Source organism: Cuculus canorus, chromosome 6, assembly GCF_017976375.1.
Source record: "Cuculus canorus isolate bCucCan1 chromosome 6, bCucCan1.pri, whole genome shotgun sequence".
Classification (NCBI taxonomy): domain Eukaryota; kingdom Metazoa; phylum Chordata; class Aves; order Cuculiformes; family Cuculidae; genus Cuculus; species Cuculus canorus.
In genome coordinates, this window is record NC_071406.1 from 3,134,724 (window position 1) to 3,153,272 (window position 18,549).

Genomic DNA, 18,549 nt, shown 5'->3' on the forward strand with positions numbered 1-18,549 from the left:
CATGTACTGGTTGGAGGAAGCTGTTACAGAAAGTAAAACATGAGCAGAATTACGGGAGGCTTATTCAAGAACGTAGAGGTTACCATTTCATATCAATAATGGGTATCGCATCAAGAAGATGCCATATGCCTCACTGAATATCTGATAGACAGAGGAGACTTTGAACAGAAAGAGTGTTTGAGCCAATGACTTATCAAAGGCTGTCAGAATAATCATTTTTTCCCCGATTTCAGTCAATTGCTGTCTGACAATGGAAAAGCGAGCCTATTCAGAGAGCGTTCACCCACGCTGGTGCCTGATCCTCGGTGCTCTGCAGCCATATACTTGGAAGAAAGAGGAAAAGTACACATATGAGGCACCAAATGGAGGTTGTTAAACACAAACCATATGTGTAATTTAGCTTTGGAACATAGTGAGGTTATGAAACCATTCTTGGAAAAGAAGACAAATACATTTCCTGTACATCAAAATAATTTGTAACAAATAAATGCATGAAAAGCTTGCTGAAAGATGGGGCGCAATAAAGGTGGTGGAGCCCTGAAATTCAGCTTACAAATGGAGCCTGTTCATGCTGCGATAATGAATTTCAGGGAGTTGCAGAGTTATAGGAGTGTGCTTAAACGTGGGTCTTGATAATGATTGGTAAATGATTTTAATTCATTTTTTATGGACTTTGTAGTCTCCTGAGTATGAATTGGAAACATACTTCCAGTTCTCACCAACGCTGTTGAATCTGAACTCAGTATTAAATGCGAGTAACGTGGTTTAGGCTGATCTTTCCATGTAATTCTCAAAACTTATGCTGGAACTCAGTATGTAACATTAATTCATTGTATGAGAGGTGAAAAAGAAGATGCTAAAGGCTATCTGCAATCCAAATATTGTTCAGTGCATAGTCAAATGAAATCTGAACATCAGTGGTTACATTTTTAGTAGGATGAGTGTTCTGACTGAGATGCAGCAATCTGTCACTTGGCCTTTCTGTGACATTCAGTGTATTGAAATTACCAGAGAAAGATTGTTTTTTGACATGCTAAATTAACTAAGTTAGAAATGTGAGCTTTATCATCTCTGCTAATTGTTACAGGGAGAGGGAAGGGTTGTTTGTCTCTCATTTTCTAAGCAGGCAATTCAGACAGCGATTAATGAAAAAATGAAAATAAAAGTATTCTCCAAAAAGGTCATCTTTGGAAGTAGCAGAATTGGTTGATTAAGAAAAACAACTTTTAAATCTGAGCTGCAGCAGGACAGTGATTGTACTGATTGCTTTCCCTTAAAGCCCATCATAACCATAATTAGTGTTTATCTGCATGACATTTGTCATTCTGCGAGTTACTGGGTAGCATCAGGCCATTGAGTCTCTCCTTGTCAGGTTGGGGTTGCTCACGTCAACCCTGCAGGAGCTTCTGGTGCAAACCAATACTTACTTCACTTTCAGGGTGAAGGCATTAATTTTGGATCAGGAAATATTTCTCTTAGTTTGTTGTTGGGTTTTTTTTTGTGGTAGTTTAGGGCACGGCCAAAGTAATTGCTGATAGAGAAGACAATCCTTCATAAAGAGAAGGAAGACCCGGCAACTACAGTAGTTGGTGAAGTATAAGCGATTTAAAAGAACGTTTTCTGTATGTAGAAATTTATATCCTTGCCCTCAAATGATGATGTTTTACTCCTAATTTCTTTCCTCTTGGTGTGGTGCCTTCAGAGATGTAAAAAACCACTTGACCTAATGATGAATGACACTTCTCCAGATACAGCGCAAAATCTGCTGCAATCACAACCCTTACATTTTATTAAACATTAAACAATAAAATGCTGTTTGGAATGATGTTTCCTCTAGGATAGTCTGCATTTTTGCGTTTTTTTCTACTTATTTTTCAAAATATAGTTTTCATTTTTGATAGGTAATTGATAAGTCCATGCAAATCACATCAGGAAATGGTACTGGGATCAAGTGTCAAGATATTTCAGATCTAAAACTCTGTTTGTTCAAGCAGTCATTATCTATAAGTGTCTACAAATCCATTTATTTTTAGCTCCCAGATAAATGGAAGTCCTGGACAAATGTGTAAATTAAGTTTATGGACGCTTTTCATTGGTAGCTATATATCTACATCATTGGCTTTGTTGTGAAAGATGGATTCACATCAATTGTGTGAGAGTCCTCCAACCTTGGCTTCCTGTTCCTAGGTGTTATATATGAATTTGTAGGCCTTATACCAAGAAAATATTTAGAGAAATACTTGTCTGGTCTATGTGGAGAGTAGAAGGACTTTGGGAGTAATAGGATGAAATTAAGAAATGAGGTCTGTTAGGCCTACTTTCATTTTTCCTGATGCAGAAAGAGCTATCAAAGATAGAAGATCACATTAAATGTCCCTAAAAATATATTTTCAGTAGTGATTTCTGGATAAAGGGATGTAATGTAAATCTGTGCTTGAAAAAAAAATGGATGTTTATGTATATACAGAGTTATTTTGGCACTACCCAGCACTAGGTGAACAGCGTGGGCAAAGCCGTAATTGCAGCCGTACATGTGTAATTGTTAATAGAAAATTCTGTGGGCAGCCTGACTTATTGCCAGGCAAATTTAGATGAATGGAAGCATCAGCTGCATCATTTTTTGACATTATATAAGTGCATGAATGAGAGAAGGCTTCTTTGCTCATTCATGCTACTCTTGCTTTTGGAAGGTGGTTTTAGGTAGCAAAGGCAGTTCATCATCATTAACCGTTTATGAAATTTCAATTTATGATGTGTTGCCTACAGTGGGAGTGTGGTGAGGTCAGCTGCATTGCCAGGACTTTAGCACGCCTGTCTTCCCTCCGGTCGTCCCATCCCGAGAGCACATGCTGAATTAATACAAACAGATGAAGATTGAAGGAAGGTAAAAACATAATGTGATTTGTTTGCATATGCACATAGCTACAGGGATACATAAATCTACTCGTTTCCCTGTTTGAATTCAAGGAAGAGTTTGCAAGTAACTCTCACTCAGGATGAAACCACAGGAATTCCATGGTGTGAGCAGCATCCTCTCCCAAACAATGTGGTCAGGGATGGGCAGCGTTATGAAAGCTTCCTGCAAAGCTCATGTTGCGTGCCGAGACTGAGAGTCTAACATGAGAGGTAAAGATTGATGAGGTGGAGACAATGTATTTGGTGGTTTATTTAGGAAAATGGAAAAATTATCTTTTGAGAAACCAAGGGATGTTTCTTTGTTGAGTCTTTACTGTTTCCAGATCATGTGCGGGAAGAAAAAGAGCACAAGGCACTGACAGCTTGATCCAACTGCTGTAATTAAGTGTGTGCGTAGAAGAAAGGAGTCTAGCTGATCTTAGGAAATCTTTTCTTCCCAGTACTTCATGGGTATGCAGTGCTGACTTCACAAGATGTTTAATTCACATAAACACCTAAATGTCTGGAGGCCCACAGCACTGCTCCTCTGAAGGCATCCTTGGCTTGCCTCAGCTCATACCTGCAGGTATGAAAGTCCCATTTCCAAGTCTTCTCGCTGTGTGCGTATCGGGGGAAGGCCACTGAACAAGATTTATAGGTAAGGCAGAGGGGAAGCACAGGTTTCCTCACTTCTGAATGCAGCTGAAATTACCTTTCATTCTTTTTTAATTAGAAAATGTAAGAATCTGATCATGCATGGTACAATGCACACAACACAAGAGTGCAAAAGTTAAGAGTAAAGCAATCGTGTTGCTTTATCACAAGGATTCAAGCTGTTCTTTTAATTATAGACCAAGTTAATTAATAAAAGTAAAGAAAATGAAACCTCTTCTGAGAAGTATACAGTATACCGGCAAATCTTTTCCCATTTAATGGTAATTAGTAGGTAGAAGAATGCGGCGCTTCACCATTCTGCCACCCTCCAGTTACACGATATGCGTTTGTGTACACACTTCCAAAGAAGTGAGCAGCTGAATTCCGTGTAGGTGGAAGTTGTGTCTCAGAAGTTTTGTCTTTAAGCTTTTGGATCATATGGGCTTACAAGCAGTGAGAGACTTAGGACAGATATATAATAATATTCCCGAATATTTTGGCTTGCTGTGTGAAGACACCTTCTTTAAGTTAATCATTATACTTTAAGTTTGCAAAACGTGAAGTTACGTGAGGCTGCTATAAAGTAATGTAAGGTAGGAGAAACGTCCTTGTATTTTAATATTCCCAGAAGACTCTTGACAAATTATACATTTACTTCATGTTTATTTTCTTTTTCAAAATGCTCTTCTGTATAACCTGTTTTAATCCACGTGAGGAGAACCAGGATGGACCTGGCAGCACCTTCCATTTTGGAGGTTTGCTCCGATTTCTGGGACTTGCCTTTTCCAGGCTTGAGGTTCTGACATTTGGGAGCGCATTCCCTCGAACTGGGGAGGTGCTGCATCTCTGCGCATCAGTTGAATGCTGATAACAACCTTTTCTTTCTGTGACTTTTGCTGAACTTTAGCCCTCTGTGCGGTGGCAGTGGTGGATGAATATTCAGAAGTTGATTGCAGGGTCGTCTGCAGTAGAAATAAAACCAAATTGCAGATAAGCACCATTATTTAGTTTTCAAATTAAGCGTTCGACATCGGGGAGGACCAGATTTAAGGCTTTGTGAACTTCATCCAGCTCCCTTCTCTGCACGTGGTATGATATAGTCTGTAATTACACCTTCTCAGTGGGAACCCAGTCATATTCAGCGCACATGACAGCAGCAGCGAGGCGAGGATTAAGGTACCAAAGCAAGCTCAATTTGAATAATTTAAATTTGTGATTTAAATATTTTAAATGTTTCTGTATGCACACAAGCTTTGTGCGATTTGGAGTGAAAAATCACCTTGGCTGCTTTAGCACCTACTCGGTAAAGAATTATGTCAGTAATAGGTTGGTGGGAGACATTCAGGCTGTGTGGTTCAAGCCCGTTAGTATGCATACTTAAAAAATAAAGTTAAAAATGCAGAGATGGCAGCACTGAAGTGATCCTGGAAGCCGGGTGGCGCTGGGAGGTGAAGGCAAGGGAAAGCTGGCAGGCAGCTGCCTCGCCAAGGAGGCACCGGCCCCAGCAGCACAGTTTATGGGGCAAAAAGCAAAAGTTTTATACCTCTCATCTCAGATTTCCAGGCTCAGATTTGCCTAACTCATTGCCATACGTTGCCTGTGAATTTTATCATTATTATTATTGTCTTGAGCTTGCTTTTCAGGCAGAAATAATGCACCTCATCGTTATGATTACTACTGTGAGGTTTCGTTGTGTTTAATTGTATTAAATAAGAATAGAACCAAAAATGGGTTTTGACTCTCCAGCTGGGGATTTCCGCTCTCCATGGCTTTCCTGAGGGCTCGACTAGGGTGCTTTGGGGTTTGGAATGCTGGTCCTGGACCAGGGGCTGAGCATCTTAGTGGTTGGACTCGATGATCCAGTGGGTCCTTTCCAATCTGGTGATTCTATGATTCTATGGTTCTATCTTGGAGTCACCCGGGACCTGAAGGGTTTGGCTGGAATTGGTTTCAATGCTTCTAAAGTTGTGAATTTTTGAGGAGATGGCTCCCTCGTGTGGTGGTACCACACAAACCTCATCTGCTTCCCTTGGAAAGAAAACCAAATATCGTTCTTTATCGGTAAAAAAAAAGATACTAAAAGTTTTAACACAGCCATGTGGGGACCTTTTCCGCTGCTCAAGAGGCTGAGAGAGGGGGAAGCATTGCTGAGCTCCTGCATTCCTCTGTTGGGCGCAGGGCCACGATGTCGTCAACAATGTGCATTCGAGAAAAAGGTGCAAACCTGCCCGTAAAAAAGTTCTTATAAAAGTTCTTATAAAGTTCTTATAAAAGCATAATGAATGCTCTAACTGCATTAAGCTGCTGGGAAACCTCGCTACTGGGGACTCAGCATTTAGAGTGGTTCATAGTAGTTTAGAGTAGTGCTTTACTGACAGGCGGGGGGCGAATCTGGCTGAGCAGGAAAGTCAGAAATAAATAAAATAGTGGTAGTGTTGTACTAGGGAACGTTAAGGGTTGTAGCACAGGGCCTGACCGTCTCTCCGTCACGGCAAAGGGTAAGCAATGGTAAGCATTTAAACAAAATCTTTGTAGCTCAGTGTAAACTATTCCTGAGGCCACATATAAGTTTTTGACTTAATGTTAAGTTGTAGAAAATAAAATGCACGTTATTAGTACAGTGTTACAAGAAAAATCATAGGATCATAGAGTAGTTTGGGTTGGAAGGGACCTCAAAGCCCATCCAGCTCCAACCCTCTGCTGATGGGTAAGGGCACCTCCCACTGGATCAGGCTGCCAAGGTCCCATCCAACCTGGCCTGGAACCCCTCCAGGGATGGGGCAGCCACCACTGCTCTGGGCACCCTGGGCCAGGGCCTCCCCACCCTCATGGTGAAGAAATTCTTCTGCATGTCTAATGTAAATCTGCCCCTCTCCAGTTTATCCCCGTTCCCCCTTGTCCTGTCCCCATAAGCCTTTGTGCACAGCCCCTCTCCAGCTTTCCTGTAGCCCCTTCACGTACTGGAAGGTCGCTATGAGGTCTCCTCAGAGCCTTCTCTTCTCCAGGCTGAACAACTCTAAAAATCAGTATTCCTAATGTAAATTCCTTAGAATAGTACAAACTTTTACAATCAACTACTGTAGTGTAGTGAATACTAATTAAATGTAATCAGTATATAACTTTGGTCTGTTTTTTAATCTATTAAAATTTCAGCATAAAATCTGTGGCTATGGATGTACTGTACACCTTCATGGTGTGAAAGTTGGATCTAGTTTGCAATGCTGCTTTTGAATTCCCACTGTGAGATATCCTATTTCTGTAGTGGGGAAAAAAAATCAGTTATTTTTTCGTTAAAATTCAGCTAGTGAGCTTGTCTCTCTTTTGCATTCAGTGGGCATTATGCCTCTCTTTAAAAACTTAACTCGCTTGGAGGTTAGTCTACAAAAGACACAGAGAGATGAGTGAATTATCATTAAAATCTCACTGTTTCAGTGTTATAAGGGAGTTTTATTTTTCTTATTTCATAGTGAGCTTATAGCATATTTTTTCTTTTTTTCTCCTTTTTAGTAAGTCTTTTCTGCTTTTGAGAAATTACTGTTTCAAGACTTTAAAATTAAGTTTACCTTAAAAAGGAATGGACTGGGAATATTTAAGACTTTTTGGGTTTTTTGGATGAATATCAGAATTCTAAGCATTTTTTTTTCTTTTTTGTGATGATCATACTAATAAATACTCCGCTGTAAATACTTAACTCACTGCCTTCTGATCTGGTCCCTTCTTGGTATGGTGTTCCAAGCATCATCTTCCTCATATTTTCCAGCACCATATTGCAAAATACTCAAAATAAAGGGGCGCCTGTCACAAAAGCCGTCACATTTCCAAAATATTAGCTGGATGAAGCCAAGTGTGCTCTTTGAGACCATGGCTGTCAAAACAAGACTTTCCACAAGTGGAGAACCGTGAGCAGAACTGCTTTTTATTGGTTTGAGAAGCTGCTGCCTTGTAGTCGTAGAATCATGGAATAGTTTGAGTTGGAAAGGATGTTAAAGATCATCCAGTCCCACCCCCTGTGATGGGCAGGGACATCCCACTGGATCGGGGGCTCCAAGCTCCATCCAAGCTGGCCTTGAACACCTCCTTGAACACAACTTCCCAGGGCAACCTGGGCCATGGCCTCCCCACCCTCATCAATGATTTATTCCAATTTGTTTTCTGTGTAGCATCAAAAATTATTCAAGAAGGAAGCTGAGTTTGATACGCTGAGATCAAGACTCTTCTTGTCCTCTCCCGTCCTCAGCACGAGAATGAAGGGAGACCGAGGAAGCGATGCTGATATTGCCATGGAGCTGGGAGCCAGCATCCCACAGTGGACAACCATCCACACGGGCCCGTCTGTGCTGTGCCGCGTGGGGCCAGGGATCACTCCTGAGACAGATGCCTTTCACGATGGAGACGTATGTGTTTCTGGTTTATAAAAAATAAAATAAAATTGGGGAAAAAAAAAAAAAAGCCACCGAAACTCTTGCAACTTAGACAGCTGGTGTGGCAGTTGGTAATGTGAAGGCCTATTAAAATATTTATGCTATTTGTTATTTAACTTCATTTGGTTTTGAAAGAATTTGGAAATGGGCTGATTAAATAAAATAGCGCGAGGTTGCTCCGGTTGGGAGTGACATGTATTGGCAGAAATCTGGGGGCACTGGCAGCACGGGAGACTAATATTCTGTCTTTCACTCTCCTATAATCTAGTCGTTTTGTTTTTGTTCTGAGCGAGAGGAGGTGCTGATAAATATGCTGAAAATATTTTCACACTTCTCTCGGGTGGAATTTCGATCCAGTAACGGGTACGTGAAGGCCTTTCATGAAGTCTTTCATGAAAGCTACTGTATCAGTGACAAGACTCCTTTTAACTCAGCCGTAGCAGTGGAAATCAATGTTCAAAGACACCTCTACCTTAGGGTTTCAGCTGCTTGTAATTCCAGGTCTTCAGAAAACTCACTGTGCAGTTTTCATAAGGGATCCAACTTTCAAAACTTCCCAACTATTTAAACCTTGGTGCCCCGAACACAGTTTGGGTAAATTTTAAGAATCATTTAATAGTTTTTCAAGAGAGAACAGCTCTCTTGGAAATGCAGAGTGGCTGTTTTAATTAGAGTTAAGTAAGAACAATATAATGAAGTTCAGTATCCTCAGGGAATGGCAATACCAAAACTAACACCGCCACTTGAAAATTTAGCAAGGGGGATTTTCAAAGCAAGAAGAAGGGAATCCCCGTGCCCACTCAAGGCAAAAGCTGAGCAAATTGGGTCATTCCAATGTGGACATTGTTGTGCCTTACATAGGAGGAGGCACTGCACGTACAGAGGGGGAAAAGAGGAAAATTCATGATGGCATAGAAATGGAAGAAATGTTTTCGCGATAATAAAAGCCAAAAAAAAAGGTCACCAACTGTGGCCAGGTTTTGCAACAAGGAAAGAGGAATGGTGAGGAAGGAGGAGAGAGAGAAGGAGGGGAAAAGGCAGGAGAAAGAAGTCACAAAATTCCTCTTTTTCCAGTGCCCCCCACTTGAAGGACAATCTTGCTTGTAAATTTATGTAAATTCATTGAAAAAAATAGATGTAGGCAAACAATCTGCAATTCAGCTAGATATTTAGCTTACTCCCAGTACTGGTGTCACTGGGTTGTGTTCAACTCTTTTCAGTTTTGAGAGCTGTGGGTGTTGCGAAAGCTTTAGAACAGAGAGCAAGAGGTCAATTGTAATCTGTGTTCAGAGCTGGTGATACTGCATGAAGAAACGGTGCTAGCCATATGGAGATCAAATTAGTAAAGCTTGGTTTCATATTAACCATTGATAATATAGTGTGAAATTATTTAATTAGTAAAAATCCCTAGATATTCTGGGAAACAAAAAGGAGCAGATTGGAAGAGAAGCAATGTCGAGGTGGTCAAGGAGATGGGTGAGTGAGTCTCCACGGCTTCATATTGTTACTAGAGGAGTGAGAAAAAGGGCAGGTTTTGTTCTCTGATGAGCTGGACTCACGTTGGCTGTGGTGTATGTGCATGGGGAGGAACTGGCATGCTGGTGCAACACCGTGTCTGCACGGATGAGTGTCCGTTTTCAAGGCAGCTGCATCTCCAGTGCTGGACCAGGGTATCAGCCCTTCCCGACATCTCTGTTTCATCAGCGTCTCATGTTATTGCTATATTATTCCTGTGCTTTAAAGTTGTTATTTGGAATTTTATATTTTTTCATGTGTTACGCATTTTGGAGAGCCACCATTTAGAGGCTGACCTCTATCACGGCTTTTACAGATAACAGCGTGGTAAGTTGTTGATGAACTCTCCATTAGTTTTATTTTTTAAGGTTGAGAGTTTCTAACTCACAGGAACCTGTTTCTCAGGCTCGTATGTATTTCCCCTCAGAATACAAGTAGAAGCTTTTTTGGGTGCTCAGCTGGTTTTGTTCTACCAACCACCTGGGTGGGTTGGTTAGAATATATTTGAGATGAAAATTTGGTTGAAGTTCTAGCAGCAGGGAAAGTTCTTCCCTCTTGCTCTTTCCCCTCCCTCTATTCTTTCTAAACTTTAATAAAACCCTGCACTGTTATCTCGGTCTTTTAGTGACTTGGGCTGTGAGGAAGAAAATGTGATTACCCAGCTTGAGTTTGTCACCTTACTTAAATTCTCTTTGGTTGATTTGCTAATTAACCGCTTTTATTTTCCCTGTTGTTGGGGCTGCAAATAGCAAGTAAAAGAGGATATATAGTCAAAAAACATACAAATCTTATTTCAACACTTAATCTACATTAATTTATAATATGCAGCTTATTTTTTGTATCTATATTAAATGCAGTAATTGATACATTTGCTTATGTTTTTTTTCTAACATGCTGCAGGATTTGCTTATTGGCTAAAGGTACTTTACAGAATTGTTGCACTTTATAGTCAAAATCTGGACATGATTGGGTTATGTTTTGTTGCTTTTTTCCTAGATTACAATTGCTGCAGGACAGATTATGAATTAAACTTCTGCTTATTATTACAAAGATTTTTCAAAACAGTCATCTTGAACTTTTTTTATAAAAAAAATCTTCAGTACATTCTTTGACGTCAGTGGGGAAATTTTGCCTCATAACCTTGCAATTACTTAGAATTAATTATCTGAAAAGAATTTGGAGAGAAGTCACTCATATAAGAAAGGGAAAACTTGGCTAGTAATTTTTTTTATCCTAACAGGCAATATTTAGTTTCTTTCTTATCTTTCTAACTGCCTTTAGGAATATTTTGCTTTAACAAGAGTAATCAGATCAGTATTCTTTTATATATATATATATATATGTATATGTATATGTATATGTATATGTATATGTATATACACACAGGTTGGGAAAATTGAGAAGGCTGATAGGGGGTTCTTAACAAGGTGGGTGTTGGTCTCTTCTCCCAAGTAACAAGTGGTAGGACCAGAGGAAATGGCCTCAAGTTGTGCCAGGGAGGTTTAGACTGGATATTAGGAAAAAATTCTCTACTGAAAGAGTGGTGAAGCATTGGATGAGGCTGCCCAGGGCAGGGGTGGATTCTCCATCCCTGAAGGTAGTTAAAAGATGGGTGGATGAAGTGCTCAGGAATCTGATTTAGTAGTGGGCAGGTACAACCGGACTTGGTGATCCCAAAGGTCTTTTCCTACCAAACAGTTCTGTGATAGCTAAGATGGCTGGGAAAGAAGACTTTCCCTTTTTCTTGTAACTTGAAAGAAAACGCTTTAAGCCACTCTGAGAGCTCCGTATCTGTTCAATTGTGGTAGTAAACTGGTGGTTACATATTTCTAAATAATTGAGGACAATAGTGGCCTGATCTGGTGTTGATTTTGTTAGAAGAGTGAACAGAAAGCATGACTACACCTGGCCTTGGCAGCGCCTGTCTATGTAAAGCAGCATCATATGTGTCAGCAACTCCTCTTCAAATCTGCCCATATAACAGCTTAAAAATTCTCCTCTAATACCATGTGCTGCATAATTCCAATTTAGAATCTAAAAATAACATGAGGTTCTTTACGATACGGTGCATACGTGGAATTAAACACGTGTTAAATCTGTTAAAATGACTTGAGCGTAAAGGAAGAATGTGGGAGAGCCACAGAAAAGCAGTTCTGAGAGCAGAGAGGTGGTGCAATGCTCGTGGAGATTAAAACTGTGAGACACTGTGCATATACGCAGCATGTTAAATTTATTAGGGTTTATGTGGGTGCAAAGATGTTGACAACTTGAACCTGAAGTTTCTTTAAATATAGCCTTAAATAAATGTATATTAAATCAGCAGTAGAAGGTGACACTGATAAAATCGTGTGACCAATTGCTTTTAAGTCTGGAATTTCGTTTTTGAAATGTAATACTGTGGATAAAGAAACAGCAAGCAAAAATGAACGGCAAATTATTTTACTGTTCAGGGAGACAACAGGCTCTTTGTAGTTCTGCTCTCTAGCTTAATTTTTAGGGCCTATATAAATAGAATTTAGTCCACCAACTGATTCAGAGAGGATAATCCATCAATATTTAATTTGGTAAGAAAGAAAAGGCTTTAAAATAATATAATATAGTTCATGAATCAGATGCACTGTTGGATTCCGTTATTAAATGTAGATGTATAATATCTGTGGCCTTGTGTTTGTTATTTTAATAATTCTAATTAACTTTTGGTAATTGTAGTGGATCTGCTGCCAACTGTCCTGGCTATGATCATCATTCAGGGTTATTATTTTCAGTAGACAGTCAGCCACTGAATATAGGAAGTTTTATGGCAAACTAAACTTAAATAGCACAAGAAGGTTTTCTTGTTAAAGAAAAATGCCTCTTGGTGAACTTCATCATGATCTGTCCCTGCTTAAGAGCTGCTGAGAGATTCAGGCAATCTTTATGATAATGCAGTGATTTAAACCCCCCCTATAAACACTATTTCACTCTTTCTCCCTGATTATTGATGATTAGTGAGATTTGCATGAGGAAGTACAAGCTTTCTCCCTTACAATTATCCTAGTTCTCTTTCCTCTGTCTTTTTATGGTCCTCTACTCCATTTTTTATAGCAGTGTGGTGCTGTAATAGTGATAAACCGAGACATTCCAGACTAAGCTGCTGCAAACATCTTAGCAATAGAAAACAAATCCATTTAGAGATGCAAGGACGAATTCTTCACTTATGCTGAACGACACTTCATTGCCCAAGAAATCCATTGAAGTAAAGAGCTGTTGGTGAAAATGGCTCTGAGCAATGAACTTGTGGTCTTTGTCTTTCCCTGTGGTAGCCTACAAGGCTCCTCTCACATCCCAGATGTCAGTCTGGAGCACGTGAGCACTTTTGTCTGGATTAGACCTTTCTGCGGCAGCAAAAATCCCATTTCAGGTGGTAAAGTGCCACAGGTTGCAGTTTCTCATCGAAGATATGCTCAGTGCAGCAGAGAGAAGATGCGCTCTCAATCATTCCATTGCTGAGAAGTGGTTTTAAAAGCATTAGATCACAAACCACCCCCTAAATGTTCTGATATCCAGAACTCTTATTTACAATCAGTTGAATGTGTGGCTATCTATGAAAGTTGGGAAGTGTTTCTGCCACAGCAGCTTTTCCATGGGAAAGAGCAGCTGCAAACCAAGAATTTTATGTAGAGTGACTTTATTTCATTGAAATAAAGAAACTTATTGGAATCTGAGTTATTGTAATTTGGAAAAGAAATTTGTAAGGGTGAGTTTTCAGTGATCCTCAGAGTAAATAAAGAAAGCGAGTGAAACATCTTTCAGCACTAATTCCTTCTGGATGTGTTCTCTTTCTGGAATTTGCTATATTTCTTAAAGGAAAGTAGGTACTCTCTGAAATGTTACTCTCATTTCTTTCACTTAATGCGTGAAGATGGGACTCACGGAATAATGTGTTGGGGTAGAGCAGAGCCACTGATGTGTCTGGGTGAAATCAAACCCAAACGATTGACAAAGACTTTGGAGAATTTGAACGTTGCAAGCATCCTCTGTTAAGACCTAAAATATGGTGCTGAGAAAAGGAACAAGCCCTTTTCTAACAGTTTAATGGATGACTAGATTTAAAGCAGATATAGTGTGTGGTTTTCATTTTTAAACCAGAAAATTTTGTAGGTAAATTGATTTAATCCTCGAAGAGTGCTCAGGATGTAATTTAAGACTCTAAAATAGAAAGGAAACTCAGGATGAGTTTACAGATTAAAGCTGTTGAGGAAGATGCATATGCGACACCCTATAAGTACCAAGTCAGACTGTCATCTGATGAAGTTATTAGCACTGAGGGATAGTACTCATTAAAATAACTGCTAATTTCTTACGCTGCCAAGCTAACTGACTGCTTTTTCTTCAAAGCTCATTGTGTTGCTGAGAGAGTTATTGAACTTATTTCAAATCCCTAGATGATGCTCATCTTCAATTTGCCCATCAGAACATCCATACAATTATTTGGGGCATCTTGAAAGTGTTTCATTGCTTTTGAGTAGATCATTGAGATAATGTACTCTTGTTTGATAGTGGCGTGCCTCCTGGGTGACAAGCTGAAAAAAATGAAGCCCCCACCTCCCAGTGATCTTTTCCTTTTTTTTTTTCTTACACATCACATAAACAAATGTAAACTCTGAGATCGTATATAACCTATAGATTCCTCAAAAGAAATTAATCCTAACTGCTTTTATCTCATTTTCTGTGTATTGCCTACTGCAGTTTGGTCTTTTAATTTGTTTTTGCAAATGATGATTTTGATTTCCTGCTATCAATGAGTGTCTGCCTTTCGGTAGGCTTCAAGCATGACTGGCATGATGAAAAGTCTTTCTTGCATTAGAATTGTACGTTTTTATATCAAGAACTTCCCTCTGTAATAAGCAAGATCAGATGTCACACCTTCCTATTTCTTCACTCCGAGTTGTTGCCAATCTTTATCGTCAAAGTGAATAAGAATAATGCTTGTAAGAGTACAGCAAAAGTAGAAAAAAAAAAACCATAGGAAAATCCAGTAAATGGCAAATGCAGCAATTTGGTTTTGTTGACTCGATATACGATCCAGACTTTTAAGGTGCTGTGGCAAAAGAAACATTTGTGATCTGTTAAGGGGTTTCTTTGGATTGTTAAAAATAGATGTGGGTGGATCTTGAGCTTTTATTTTCTTCTGTTGGAATGTCAACACTTGTTGTTGTTTGGAAAGTGCTCATAGCAGAAGTATAATTATTCAATCATATAATATTCATTTTTATTTATAATAAAACATTATGCCCTCAACTGCTCTAAGGTAGACCTGTTGTAAGTGGACATATAGATCCCTGATGTCCAGATAAAATTTGCTTTGCTGTCGGGGTATGCGTGATGGAATTAAGTTGCTCTTTCGGAGCAGTGCAAGAAGCACACTTGCCTCTGGGGTCGATGTTTGGCCCTTCTATCTACAAACATCGCTACTCGGTTAACTTCTGTTCAAGCAGTTGTTTGCTGACAGATGGGAGGCGTTCAACGAATGTGGCTCGAACCAATGAGGTTCTCAAATTTACAGCGGTTCACACTAGGCAGTTTATTTTTTATTTTTTATCTACATCTCAATTACATAGTAAGATGTTCTTTTTAAAAACTTGTTTGTTATTAAGATATAAATCTACTTATTTTAGTCGTGTAGTGCATGCCAGCGTAATGCAATACAAGAAGATTACAAGCTGATGGTTAGATGTTAATAACAGTAACACAAAACATTAAGGCAAGTGACATTTACATAAGTATCTTGATCTTAATACATGTAATTTACATATGAAAATTTAATCACCATAGAGATAAACAGCTGCAATGTTTAATTAAACTCTCCACACAAAATCAGCCTGCAAGAAGTAGTTTGTCACTGCTAATTTATCACAATTCTCATAAGTATTCTTTAAAATAAAAATGCAAAATAAATGACTCTTATTGATAATTTAACTTCTGGTTACTTTATCGTATTCTCAACAGGCTTTGATGATACAATTACAATATGAAGATTCTAAGCTCATTTTCTCACAATTTAGAAGACAAAACATAAATATATGGAGAACAAATGTATTTGTTTACAGACTTAAGGGTCAGCAGTATGGCAGCACTGGAGTACAATTTAGGCAAATTTAATGCCACGATAAGTTATGTGTAATGAAGGGATGCGAGTCTCTCTCTGTGGGGCTGTTTAAGGAGGAAACAAGTGAAAATTAATGCCGGCATTGTCGCGGAGTTGGAACAGGCTCCTCGCTCACAGTATCACTGACTAAAACACACATTTTAGAAATCAGAGATGTGCTGACATTCAGAAGTTATTGAAGCCCAGACTTTGCTTCTAGTGATGTATTTTGAAGCCAAACAAAGCGCTTGGTAACTTGAAAGAAACAATTTACATATCTTTCCAGGGATTCTACAAGAAAATGAAAATTAGGTTGACTGAATCCTCTTCGCAGCACTAAGATAGCAATGCCAGCAAAAAAAAAAAAGAGCTTTTGTGTAACTTCAGGAATGAAGAACAGATATTTAACCTTTAGTACTTTGAACACCATATTTTTAGGTGTGAGATTATATTATAACCCAAGAAGAACAAACTGTATAACAAGGCTGTGGACCGTGATGAGATTATCAGATGGTCCTTCTGCATATGCTAAGAATTGCCTGTTTATATATAGATACACTGAATTTCCTATACCGTGGTAACCCCAGAACACTGAGAAACCTTGATTTGCATATGCCAAATTAACTTGTTCGATGAAACTCATGGACTAGTTGGAATGATGACTCTTGGAAAATATCATTTTTATCTTCAGTTTGGATTTTGGTCTCTTTGTTGTCTGTAGGTTTTTGTGTAAATTTTGTTTAAAGACGTGGTCATTTAAGGTTATTTAGTTGCTATGCTTAAAGATGATAACCAGATCACAGAGAGCAAATGGTATTATATGGTCCTTGGTTCCAAAATCCTTATTCTCAATTATATACCAACTTAATTAAAAACTTGGTTAATTTCAGCTTTATATTAATAAGTGAACCTTGTCGGAGAACTAGACGTCAGTAGAAAAGCCCTAATGAGTAAGAATTAGGTCTCACTATAGTGATAAATAAATAACACGTTGAACAAAAAATTCAGAATTAAATTTTAAAGCAATATGATTATTTTTTGTTTTAGTCTGAATCTTGGTTTTGCAACTTAGGTAGAATTAAACATGAAAAAAAACTGAAGTGCCATAACTTTGTGCAATTCTCAGACATCTAAGTAGTAGATAGCCACATCACTACTACAGTAGTAGTGATAGCCACATCATCATAGTATCATCCTTAAAATATTATCCTGTATGTACAATGCTATTTTTTTTTCAGCATTGACTCATTGTTTTTATTCCATCTCTTAGGTAAAAAAGTATCCATCAAGGTTTATTGTGTATAAGGCTTGATTTGGTTGCTATTTCAGTCTCCCTCGGGTGCTGTGCATGGCAGAGGCAAAAATTCCCCGCTAAGTGATGTTCCACTTCACAAGAATTGTGGAAGGAATAACCTCTATCCCAATTTCAATAGGAAATAGTCTCATTGCCAGATGAATACTATTTCATCTTTGATTTTGGTGTGGTTATAATGTGTGGGCAGGCAGCTGATCGTAAGTGGCAATTTCCTGGATATGCTGCTATTAATTGCTTTGTATTATAATACATATGGTCATGATTTGAGCTAGAATGTAGCGTATTAGGCACAGTTCCCCAGCAATTAAAATATCTGTACTCAACAAAACAGAGGAAGCAGAATCAACGTTATAAGAATCTCTCATCCGAGGACAGGCTGAGAGAGTTGGGGTTGTTCAGCCTGGAGAAGAGAAGGCTCCGAGGAGACCTTAGAAGGTTGTCCAGTACCCAAAGGAGCTACAGGAAAGCTTGAGAGGGGCTGTTCACAAAGGCTTATGGGGACAGGATGAGAGGAATGGGGATAAACTGGAGAGGGGCAGATTTAGACCAGACATAAAGAGGAATTTCTTCACTATGAGATCTTTTATATGGACTTAAGTAAATATATGTCGTGTTATTGGTTTTTTGATCACCTGAGCATGTCCCTATGAGTTACATATTTCAGTTATTGAGGATGCCCATTGGTTTGCTACTGTTAAGGAAGATTTGTGTCAGATTAAGCGCACACTCCTCTTCTGAGTGCATTTTTTAGCTATTAACCTTCCCAAAATCTGAAAAAAACTCTACTCTGTAAGATCTGCCGACCTCAAAGGCAGCATCTATTACAGTAGGAAAAAAAAAATCAGTTCTAAGTAAAATTCAGCTCTAAAGTTCCCCTCACCCCAAAATTGTTTGTTTAAATAGTTTTGTTTTGCTTTGTTTTGTTTTTTTAACATGCTGTTTAAGAACATATCAAGATCTCTTGTTTGGATACATGTTTCCTCACCATTCTCTTCCAGTGCAGGGCAAATCGTGCTTTTAAGGCAGAAATACCTGTTTTCCCATTCTGTATTGATGGTTCTGAAAGACTCAATATGTTTCTCTGCACTTTAACTGTCATCATGTCTATTGCGATTATATTTTGTATACTCCTTTTGGATTCAAAGTAGTCTTGTGCATTCAAGCTGACTTGATTATTCAGAAAGCCTTTATTTCCGTTGTTGATGGTGATATATTAGTTATATGTGTATAATGACTTATTGGGGTAGGGCAAGTTTTTCTGTATGCAAAATAATGGGGACATGACATATCTCGTGCTGAATGGTTTATGGATGTATAGATATAAACACGGACACATAGACAGTGGATATTCTGCTCACATGTAGCCGTTAGGGATTTAGGGCATTCAATATCCTGCACAATCAGGTCCAGTTGCACAAATCATTCCAATACAAAGAGTGTATTTTATTATTATTATTTGTGGTTTAGGTAGTCGCCTCATGACTACGGAACATGATACTGAGCGAGGGTTGAGAACACAGTAACAAGTGACTGGATGGGGTGCGTGCAATCACAGGAGGTGGATAAGGTGTGTTCTTAGCACACTGCGAGAGAGAACGTTGTTTGTCTTTCCAAACGTGTTG

At 38.8% G+C, this 18,549-nt stretch overlaps 1 long non-coding RNA gene across 2 annotated transcripts in view; it reads left to right on the forward strand.

Annotated features, from left to right (window-relative positions):
• The window catches only part of LOC128852519 (uncharacterized), a 36,852-nt gene that overhangs the window by 14,931 nt on the left and 3,372 nt on the right, over positions 1-18,549 (forward strand). Inside the window, exon 1 of one of the 2 annotated variants that reach the window (XR_008450400.1) lies at positions 7,717-7,943. The exons of the other annotated variant lie outside the window; for it this stretch is intronic. This is a non-coding gene — a long non-coding RNA (uncharacterized LOC128852519). Of the gene's footprint in view, positions 1-7,716; positions 7,944-18,549 lie in introns of those variants that run through there. 2 annotated transcript variants of the gene reach the window in all.